At 47.1% G+C, this 11577-nt stretch overlaps 1 protein-coding gene across 7 annotated transcripts in view; it reads right to left on the bottom strand.

Annotated features, from left to right (window-relative positions):
* Positions 1-11577, bottom strand: part of LOC143299082 (neurobeachin-like) — a 299752-nt gene that overhangs the window by 60812 nt on the left and 227363 nt on the right. The window lies entirely within an intron of this gene.

Below are 11577 nucleotides of genomic sequence, written 5' to 3'. Positions count from 1 at the left end.
TAATCTACATCACTTACATTAACGCATATATATATGAAATTTTAATTGAAAGGGGAGAAAGCGAGAAGAAGAATAACAAAACAGAAAGAAGTCCTCCAGAATGAATACGATAAAGAACACACACACACAGATGGATGAAGGGGAGAGAGAGAGAGAGAGAGAGAGAGAGAGAGAGAGAGGAGTCATGACTGATAATACACACGAACAAGCGCGAACCAGGCCCAAGTCCTACCACAGAATATGGGTGCATTAACAATCCCCTGACCCCATAACCCCGCCCCACTCACCCTTGCACTCCCCCTTCACCAGAGCAGTAACAGAACCCACATCTCAATCACAAAGCTTCTGAACTGTACAACCCCCCTTCACCACCTCCACGAACTGTTCCACTTCAAAAGACTCCCCCCATTGAACAGTTTGTTGTCTCAGATCCCACAACACCCATCATCATCATCATCACCACCACCGTTCCTGGCTCCATCCACTCCTACCTCTCCATTCACCCATACCACAGAACTCTGCAGGATGACCACCCAGCGCCCCGGTGTTCTCTCCCCTCCCATCTCTGCAGGGCACCTGGACACTGTCCGCCCTAAATGGAGCATAAACGGGCTAATGGCGTTCTAAATGAGGACGACTCCACAAGGCAGGGACAACGGGTCAGGTCATTAGCGAAGCTCCATGGAAACAAACAGCGGTCGTTCCGCGAAGGTTGGTCAAGGTCCACAACTCCTAGGCTCCCGCTCTCTGATATATGTATTCCTATACGGAAGTCAGCGGTCCGGCGCTACGACGCGGTTTGCGGGTGTGGTATAATCACGTGACATCGAGCCTGGGGAGGCTTGTAGAGGTGTGGGGACTGGGGAACCGGTGCCAGTTTGTTTGGATCATTGACATGAAAGTTTTCTGGGCTGTTTGTGATGCATTTATTGTCGACTGATTTCCGCTGTCCGTCTTCACTTCTTTCAGCCAATTGGCTTTCTGGAGAAAGAACTAGAAATGACAGGTCTACATTTTGTTTTTAAACATGCGACATATGAAGACTGATAATAATGGCCTAGTTAATTTTCTTTACAATACGTGCATTTTTCCTCAACATTCCTTGTCTTTTCGTTCGTTTCTGTGGCTTCTGAATGACTGATTACTTTTTTTCGTAATTTTTTTTTTTCTGTAGTGAGGTTGGGCACTAATTTCCAAATGTACGATTGCTTTCTCGTTTCACAGTCCCTTCATGACAAACTTTCCTAAAGCCTAGAGTGGACAGGCGCGAAAGGAAAGAGCTGGTGGTGGTGGGTTCAACGACAGAGACGAGAAACGAATCCATCAATCTTTCAAACTGCGACTACCCTACTAGAATGATTGAACCACGATGAGTTGTTATGAAGAGAATGTAGAGACCTTTTAAAAAGGTGACAGGTCTGATTTTTCTGGCCAGACTGGGGGTGGGTTCCGACAGGCCGAATGTTACCCATTATCAACATGCCTTACAGAGAGACTGTGCAGTGCACAGAGCCAGTGCGTGACGGTCAGGACCCCCTCAATCAGGAAGCCGATCTGGCAGTGAGCGGACAGTGGACAAAGGAGAGGAGACAGGAGAGGGCAGCAGCAGCAGCAGGGAGAGGGTGGAGGCAGGGAGGTAGGGGGGTGGGGGAGGGCACACACCTGCAGTCAATGAAGGAGCGACGACTGGCAGTCTAGGCCTACGTTCCAGTCAGTGGTTCCCTGAAGGTAACGAGGCCGGACAGCGGTGTGCCTGGCCGCCCTACACTGATAGCACGGGCAAATCTTGCATGGTCCTCCCCTCCCCCCATCCGTCCCCCCAGACATTGGAAACAGCTGGTCATCGTGTATATACATACCTTGTGCTGCCCCCGTCTCTGTGTTGAGGTGGGATGTGGTCAAGGTGTACTTCTCTTGCCTTTGACCACACACACACACACACACACACACACCCGCGAGAAAGTGGGCACGAGCACCGACGATCTGAAGGCGGTTGAAATGTTGTTGTTTTTTGTTGTTGTTGTTTTTTTAAAAGCCTTTCGCTGTCGTTTTTGTCTTATTTATTTATTTGTTTGTTTTTTTTTGTTTAAAAAAAATTCTTCTTTTCTCTCTATCTCTTCGCCTTCCGAAATACACATGGCAAAACGCTATAGTTAGATTCCAGTGTCCATACAAACGTTTATCAAGAACATCAATTGATGACACCGCTGACGGATCATGGTACATCTTTAATCAACTCTACTTTTGCTGTTGTTGAAACGACAACAATTACGCCGGCAAACTAAAAGGTTATAGTTGTCTCTCTCCAACGTCATTATAACTGGAACTTTGATTTAAGTAAACGCACATTCCAAACTGGATTATAATTTTGAACGTACACAAAGTAGGTTGCCCATGCGCGCGTTTGCCAGGCACGGCGCGTGCTCGCGGAAGTGTGTTTATAAAAATTGCTCGCGGGTGTGAAGGTCTGTGTGTTTATTTGTCTACTGTGTCTGCGTGCCTCCCTCGCGAGCCACCTCCCTCCTCTCTTCCTCAACATTATCTTTGGATGTGTAGGCAGCGTGACAGCAAACAATGAGAGAGGGGCGCTTCAAAAGCCCCTGTATCAGCAGCCAGAAGGCCAGGGCGTGAAGAACTCCTCATGATGATTATTGCACCCGCCGACAAGGGAAACAACGCAGGGCCCCCACAAAAGTGGAAACCAGATCGGCATGTAACCACACCTCCCATTTCTCCCGCTTTGAAAGCTCCGATTCCGCCTCCATAAAAATTCCAGACCCCGGTGCCTCTCAGGGGGGCACGTCCCGGCTTATCTGCCTGGCCGGTCTTTGATATCCTAAGCCGACCTGAGGGGCTATCGGGCGCACCAGCATCCCTCCATCTCTGTGGCCGCCTACCTCCCTCGGCCTTGTGGCTCAACGAGTCGCACGTGCATCTTTCCCAATCAAAGGCCGCGCAAGTGGCGCGTGTCCAGCGTGATGCAAGCCGCGGGCATGCAGAGTGTTATGTCTCTTGGCGGACTGTCAGTGCCAGAGGGCGAAAGATCGAGAATCAAAGTGGATCAAACCCCGAACACTGCAGAGGTAACGGCGGTTATCAAAACCTTGATGGCAAGACTGCATCATGGAACTGACGGGCCCTGGCAACCGCTTAATTTTCGATCAGTGCAGAAAGCGTTTGGCGAATAGAAATTTGGTTGTGTTCGCCTCTGCCCAGTTGGCGCGCAGGCTGCTTTTGTTTCCCCCATGAACACAATCCTTTCAATTTATTTATCTTTAATACATATTCAGACAAGCACGCTAAATATTCGTAATTTATCATAAGTAAATAATTGCATAGATGGTGATGATGACGTTGATGGGAAAAAAACTTTTATATATATATATATATATATATATATATGTGTGTGTGTGTGTGTGTGCGCGCGCGCGCAACTTAATACAATATAGACACTTTTGCCACCCTTTTTTTTTTTTTTTTTAGTTTGGTTATTAAAAAAAACCGACACTGGACAAACTCATAAACACTCATACACTAAATAAATATAAACGAAATTGCAAATATTTCAAAACTCGCATGCAGCTGAAGGTTTCTCCAATGCTGAAATTTCTGACTAAGTAATAATACCAGAAAAAAAGAGGAAGCCAGTTCACCCGAAATAAACCCCGGACGACCTCCAAAAGAACGGGGGCTCCAAAAACCTCAGACCGATCCCAAACGTGGGAGACTCGATCATAAGGAATGGGCCAGTTCAATCGGGAACTAACATTCATATCAGGAGCAAACGGGAGTGCGGGAACACCTGCTTGCAGAACAAAGCCCGACTGATACACACTGGGGATCATCTCCCACTTGTTTTACTTGTCTGGCCCCACGGTTTGCGCGTTCCGCTTGTGATGACCCGTTTAACGACTTGCCCATGTGGGACTGATCATCCTCGGGGGATGGCTCGGGGGCGGGGCATGACATGGCCGTGAGAGGCAGCATTCCGATTACGGGCTGACTGGCTCCAGCTTTGAAGTGGTCTGCCATGTCCAGTCTCATAAAAGGTGAATCATGGTGAATCATCGTGGCTACTGAATCGAAGAAAGTCGCCAAGAGTACGATTTCGTTGAAACACAAGACGGACAGGTGCACGAAAGCGCGTGTATCACACACACACACACACACACACACACACACACACACACACACACACACACACACATCCTAAAGAGACGTGGATAAAACCAGAAAGTCATGCAGAGAGACGGAGAAAGAAGAAGATAGTAAAGGAGAAAAGAGGGGTTAAAGAGGGAGAAAAGAAGGGAGAAAGATATATTAAAATCCAGAATGTCCTCTACACTAATGAGTAATTCAATGCTTACGAATTTTGACGCGTAACCCCTTTGTATCTTCCAAGCACTCTTATCATTTTGTGCTTCCTGCTAAACTGAGATAACAAACACCAAACTAAACAGCTTGTATGTTATTTTCAAAGTCGTTCGGCGACAACACCAATATATTACATGCGACGGACTGAGCCAAAACGCAAAAACACTGTACCAGTTAGTTTCCGCTCACATTCATCCAACAGGAATGTGAACCAACCTGACACTAATGAGCCACGCACTTGCAGGGAGCGCGGGAAGAGCCATAATCTGAAAGGTGCCAGTCGTCACCAGCAAGTACAGCCAGCAGCCAACCAAAACGGCAAGGCAGCCGCGTCAAGTCTGCCAAGGTCGAGTGGTGGGTGACCTCGCTGACAGGAAGCCGGGTGCCATGTGTCCCGAGTGTCACGGTGGTTTACAAGGTGCATGGATGGATGTCGCCAGAGGGGACGAGGGGGGGCGGGCGGGGGAGGACTCTGCGCTGGGCTTCTGACTCTGCAACCCCAATACCCCTGCCACCTACCCCGCACCTACATACCTCAACTCCTCCTCCCACTTCCTCCTGAACTGGAACCTGCCCCTCTTGGGGGCCTTGATTGGCCAGGATGTGGCAGCGCCAGAAAATGCGACAGACTGTCTCCGTTCTGCATGCCACGGCGCTTAGTATACTTGATGAGGATGTTGCGCCAGGAAATGGGTAAAAAGGGGGTCGTGGGGGTTGAGGGGTTGAGAATCGTGGTGAGGTCAACTTCCTGATCTGTCATCACCGGTTTACGTTTGGGGGATGCCGCACTCACTGATCAGGAAGCTGTCATCATTGACTTTCATGTATTAATTCATTAATACTACACAACAAAGTTGAGAACCCGTCATAGTTTTCATTACGTTTTAAGAACGAACTCTCTCTCTCTCTCTCACACACACACACACACACACACACACACACACATACAGAGAGAGAGAGAGAGAATACAACTGCTATTGGGAAGCACGAACCCCCATCCCCATGTCGAAAAAAGTCACCAAATATATTATCGTTTAAAAAAGATTAGCCAAAAAAAAAAAAAAAAAAAGGAGCGGGGACGGAGGTTGGCGGTTGGGACGGGGGTAAAGACAAACATAACGTCGACGTGACAGAACCTGGACCACGGGACCTCCTCTAAACCTGGACAACATCTCTCAGCAGGCACTCTTCTGCCACATGACTCACGCCACAGACCGCAGACACGACGGTCTCTGCTAAGTATACACCAAGATATAAGACGCACCAGAGACTGTTCACCGGATTCAAGTTCTCTCTCACTCGAGTTCTGTTATATATTACTATACTACACAGTTAGGTATCACCATTTCCAAAAGTACCCTACACAACTACAAATGCCACTGAAATCTCCCAGGAAGTCGAGGGCCGCGCTGGCGGCGGCGAGAAGGCGCCCCGAAAACGTCCCTCCGATGACGTACACGTTTCAAACAACCCTAAACGTCCCGGCAGCAGGTCGCTGTCTTTATTGGCGATGAAAATAAAAATGGCCGACCCCAGAGCCCCCCCGGTACCCCCCCCCCCCCCTCCAACCCCTCTCCCCCAACACACACACACACCCTCCCAGTCGTGAGGGCGAGTTGCGCGGAGGTGATGATGACCAACTTCAAACTGAGCTAACAAGGTTGGGAAAAGGGGGAGGAGAGGCAAGGGACGGAGGGCGAGACGGGTTCAACAGACCGTCAGCGCTCTTTTCATCAACCCTGTCTGTTTCCTGTCTGTTGTCTAACACAGCTGAACTTCAGCACGTGCTCCGCGACACTTTCCTGGCATGTCTTCGTCGTCGCCATTCTCTGCATGCTCCTAGTATAGCCACCGCTGGCGTGGACACTTGAAATGCATCCAGTCGCATGATTTGAAACGGACAGATTCATATCGCAAGCAAAATGTGAGTTAAGAAGCAGATGCTTAGACCAGTTTCGGCGTTCGTAAGGGGAAACCCTTCTGGTTAAAACAGAGAATGTAAAATAGAACATTATAAAAAAAATTAAAAATAAAATAAAATAAAAAGAACTCAGTATTTCATTGCATTTTTTTGGTTATATGTTTTGGCTGCAGTGCCGTGTGTGTGTGTGTGTGTGTGTGTGTGTACGCGCGTGCGCGCATGTACGTGTGCATGTGTCCGTCCCGGCAGATAAATATATTTTAGGCCTGTTAGTTTCAGACCGACCCGTGGAAACATCAGTTTCCGATCCGCAATAAATCCAGAAATTAGTGCGAAAAAAACAACAACAACAAAAAAACAAAAAAAACAACAACAAAACCATGAGAGATACACGGGGGGAAATCAATACTCAAGAAAAATAATTCAAAACATAAAGAAACACTCTGTCGGAAAATGGACCCTTCGACCGTTCCGTGTGAAACAGGCCTAAGGGAAATATTATGACAAGACACCGGAGACCGACAGACGGATAAAGTGGATCTGATCAGACAGGTTGACACCGTTGTTCAATAAACAACAAACGGTCTACCGACTCACGGTTCCCAGCAGTTTGAAGATGAAACCTGCTTAAAAAGACAGGCACGAAAAAGGGAAAAGGAGGAGACCTTGGGGGTAGGGGAGGGAATGGGGGGAAGAAAGAGAACCCACAGAAGAAACCAGCAGAGAGAGAGAGAGAGAGAGAGAGTTTTATAAGAAGGAAAAGAAAAAAAAACGTCTCGCAGCTCCCCCGACATACACCCTCAACCCCACCCCCAACCCCGCAAAATGCCCGCTGCTGGGAAAATGAGGCGGAGAAAAGCAAGCACAACAAAACAGGTCGTTAGAGTCCAGACCAGTGTGTCTACTAAAGAGGCTCCCCCCCCTCCCCACCCCTCTCCTCCCTTCTCTCTCTCTCTCTCCCCTGTTGAAGGCAGGAAGAGCAATATTTTCCTTTCCCCCTGCAGCGAAGACAGGGGCAAAAACATCACCGAAACCTGACGCCGCTGATGACTTCTACCGCTCCCTTCTTCTTTCTTTCTGTGTCTTCAATACGACTCGTGGTGCCGTCTGTCCCTGAACTGCCTGGCGTTTCGCGCTGTGAAATAACAGACTGTGTCGTACTGGTGTAAGGACAGCGGGGAATATGCAACGTTGCTTGTCCCGCTGTTTTCTATCAACAGTACTGAACATCACAGTGGAAGGGACCACGAACTGAAGAAGTACTCATAACTGTTCAAATGAACCTTCACTGCCACACATATACACTATTATCGTCCTAAGCAGTAGCATTATCATCATTACAAAGATGCGATGCCAAAGGCATCTAATCTTTTGGAATTCACTACTGTTCGTGTTCTGATTTTGCATGTGATATAAAAACTTCGTTCATGCTCCCTCCTCCATCTCTTCTTTCCATTAACTTGTTCCACATCCCTGTCGCCATATCACTACTGATCATTCACATAGAAAGATGCAACTCAGCGGACGAAATGCGCTTATAACTTTTTAACAATTACCGTTCATACTTCAATGATCTGGGGAAAAGAAAACACTGACATCAGTACATATTTCAATCATATTTTCTTTCTGACATCATCTTAACGAGGTGGAGACACAAGTGGAGAACCAGGCCCTGTTTTAACGAGCAGCTCCAGGCACACAGGAGAGTTTCCAGTGGCTGGGTTTTAATCAGGCGTTTTATTGCTCATTAGCTAGTTTTTGCCGGCAAGCGTTTTGGACAGTTTGTATCGGGTGGGTGATAGCGGGAAAGTGAAAGGCGTGGGGGGTGGCAGGCAATTAAAGCCGACACAGGGGGACCTCCAACCCCAGGCTCCAGCACAAACCCCACTCCATTGCAATCCCTCTCTGCTACAGCAGAGGGGCAGCACTTAACTTTAGTTCACCTGGGATTCCAGAGGTGAGACGGGGGGCAGGGGTGGGGTGGGAGTGGTAAATGGGAGGTGAATATCATTTGAACTTACCTTGGAGCGGAAGGGGATGTGTGTGGGGTGGGGTGGAGGTGGGGGTTACCCCTCTTTAAAAAAAATAACTAAATGCATAAACAAAAGCGTGACATCTATTATATTTTATAAGACACTTTTGTGGCAAGACATACACAAAACCGGAGTGATGTAGTTTGACGAAAACGGTAGGCAATGTATTTAAGTGAAGTGATTCTTAAAAGCTGGGTTCAGGCCGTTTCGCTTTCGTGGATTTGCTGAACCATTTCTTCTGGAAGCTGCTGTTGAGAGAGAGAAAGAGAGAGAGAGGGGGGGGGGGGGGGGGGGGGGATCTCTGTTGTGGAGTGATGTGTTCTGATGGGGAAGTCAGCTGCAGACATAAGTAATGCATAAAATAAACGTCTTCAGTGCAACTCTGACGTAAGAGATCTTTTTCCCGCCACATGTTGAACATTTTCCCCTCCCACCCACATTTCAACCCCCCCTCTCTCTCTCTCCCATTCATTACGTTGAAAAGCAACTTCATGCATCGTGTTGTAAAGTTACAATGATGATGATGTACACGCCATTTCCAAGTGCACTTAAGTTTTCATTTCCTTCAGAAGAAATATCTGATTTTTAACACAACACGTCACTTCTTTATTACGGAAAAAAAGAGAGAGAGAGAAAAAAAGAAGAAAAAGGAGTCTACCGAAGTGTGAAAACAAACAACAAACAGATTCAGGACAACGCTCTGGACCACTTCATCGGGTTGTCACTTGTCAGTTGACATACATGGTTCATTTCACTGACTGTGTTATCAACACTTTGACAGTGACATATCACAGATTACTGGGGACGATAGACAGACTTTAGGGACTTATTGGCTAACGCCAAGCTGTTCAGGGCGTGGATGTAGGTTCCATGAACGTTGTTCGATGGGGTGACTCGTGGAAACTACAGTTAATTTTGTTTTCTCTGCAAACAGCATAAGGTCTTCTACTACAGATTTGCCTTTAGTTAATTTTGTTTCCCATTAATTTTGCTTCCCAGCTTCATTTCCACTACAGCTTTGCCTTCAGCTGATTTTGGGGAACGTGAGCTTCGATGTTGTGGAGAAATTGTTTCGCACCCTTGATACAAGGAACATGTAAAAAGTCCCTCAAGAAGTAGTGGTATGTGTGTGTGTGAGAGAGAGAGAGAGAGAGAGAGAGAGAGAGAGAGAGAGAGAGAGAGAGATGGTTTATTCATTTTAGGTCTGGGTCCCTCATGAAGGGGGGTGGATATATCAGGTTTATCAGGCACATTAAAAAGTAAAGTATTTCCCTATATCTAAAGGCTTTGTAGAAAGAAAAAAAAAGACAAATTTCGCACAACATCAGGGTCAGTACAAGACAACAATAAAACCAGTTGAAGAGAGAGAGACAGACAGACAGAGAAAGAGACAGATTGAGAGGGAGAGACAGAGAAAGAGACAGATAAAGAGACAGACAAACAGGTAAGAAGAACAGGGATGGGGGGGGGGAGGAGAGAAAAAAAAGGAGGAAGAGAACCCATTAAAGGTGGAAAGCAGGAATAAAAGGACGACAATGAAAGTCGAAACATCCGCTGCGCAGGCTGAAACGCTTCCTTACCGCGACTGGCACTAACTGAATGCCTTATGGCCCTCTCCCCCAGCACTACCTACACCGGGCTCCCCAACAACAAAAACCCCACCGACAGAACCCATTACAGCGAGAGGCAACACACTGACTGAATTATACAGCCAACGGCAAACAGGGCCCCCATTCCCCCAAGGGACCAGCACGCGGGTTTCGCCAACTTAATGCCTGATTAACGGGATGAGCAAGGCGCAACTACAGAGAACTGTTACAATTTATTATCTGCTGGTTTAAGATCTTTCCACCGCCAGTCTCTCCGTGCATTCCAGTTCGTTCTCATCCCCACCCGTTGGCACATGTGGGGAGGGACCTTTGGGAAGTTTCCTTTTCACAACAGCCTGGGAGCTCACGTAAATGGGCCCTGTTCTAGCAAAGTGCCAACAGTACCTGGGTTGCGTATTGCGCGTGTATGTGCGTGCCAGGATGAGTGCACGGGAGAGTGTGCCTGCATGAATGACACCTGAGGTTTCAATGATACCAGTTACCATCACACTATACCGAGCTGGACGCAACAAAATGAAATGCCCCACGTGCATTCCAGTCTCGCTGGTCGGTTGTCGATAAGTAGCTTTCCTTAAACAAATGTGAGTTCGTTTACACTGAAAATGTGCTAAAAATAACAAAGAAAGAAATAAAACATGTGCACCTTACAAGGCGATCTAGCCTTCTCAAGTTATATATTTAGAAATGCTTCAGTATTTATTCTCAACTTCTTCTTCTTTTTTTCAACTGACAGATGACACATTTACCAGGAATTTCGAAAAGCCAACTGGGAAACTATGACATTTAAATCTGGTGTGAAAAGTGTCATGTCAGGACCGATCAGGTGTAGAAAGTTCGAACAGCTTGCGCTCATGGGGCAGTAAATCTACAGCTGTGCTGAGGTCATTTGTGTTCATTCACTCCGATGCTGGAGTTCAGTGACAAGCATGCAGTAAAGTGACTTAGGTGGTCTGGAACGAAACGGATGAGCTGTATGATAGATCAAACCTGTTACTGCGAATTATTATAATGGGATACAGAAACACACACGCACCATACCATGCATCTTAACGCCTTTAAAAAAAAAAAAAAAAAAAAAAAAAAAAAAAAGAGCGACTGCATGAACAACGGGGTAAAGCGGTGGTAAAATACGTAAAAGCCCTAATGCACGTGACGAGTGAAGTGAGCATGAGAGCTGCAACCAACTAACAAAGAAGAAGACGAAGCAGTAGAGGAGGAGGAGGAGGAAGATAAACAACACCTACAAGAAGAAAAAGATCCTTCTGCTTGTCGCGAGTTTTGTTTTTTCCTTCCTGTGACTCATCTCCGTTTTCCAAAACCTCCGAGGAGGTGTATGTGGTGGATGTGGTATATATATACACACAGACTCGCTGCCTGCCACTGCTCATGCTTGGACAGATCCACTGCGCCACACAGTCTGGCCACCAAACAGGCAACCCCTTCACGGAGTCTTTGATCATCCTGTGCAGTCCACGGCTCTTTCACAGCATCATTATCTTGTCTGCCTGTTTGTCTGTGGTTGTGTCTGTCTGTCTGTCTGTCTGTCTGTCTGAGTTTGTGTCCCAAGCGTACGCGCGTGTGTTCTTTGCTGAGCCAAAGCTCAATCATTCGGACAATGTTTTTATCTGTTTGGGGCAAG

This window comes from Babylonia areolata, chromosome 24 (assembly GCF_041734735.1).
Source record: "Babylonia areolata isolate BAREFJ2019XMU chromosome 24, ASM4173473v1, whole genome shotgun sequence".
NCBI lineage: Eukaryota > Metazoa > Mollusca > Gastropoda > Neogastropoda > Buccinidae > Babylonia > Babylonia areolata.
The sequence above is the reverse complement of the archived record's forward strand: the minus strand, read 5'-3'. Positions and strand labels throughout refer to the sequence as shown.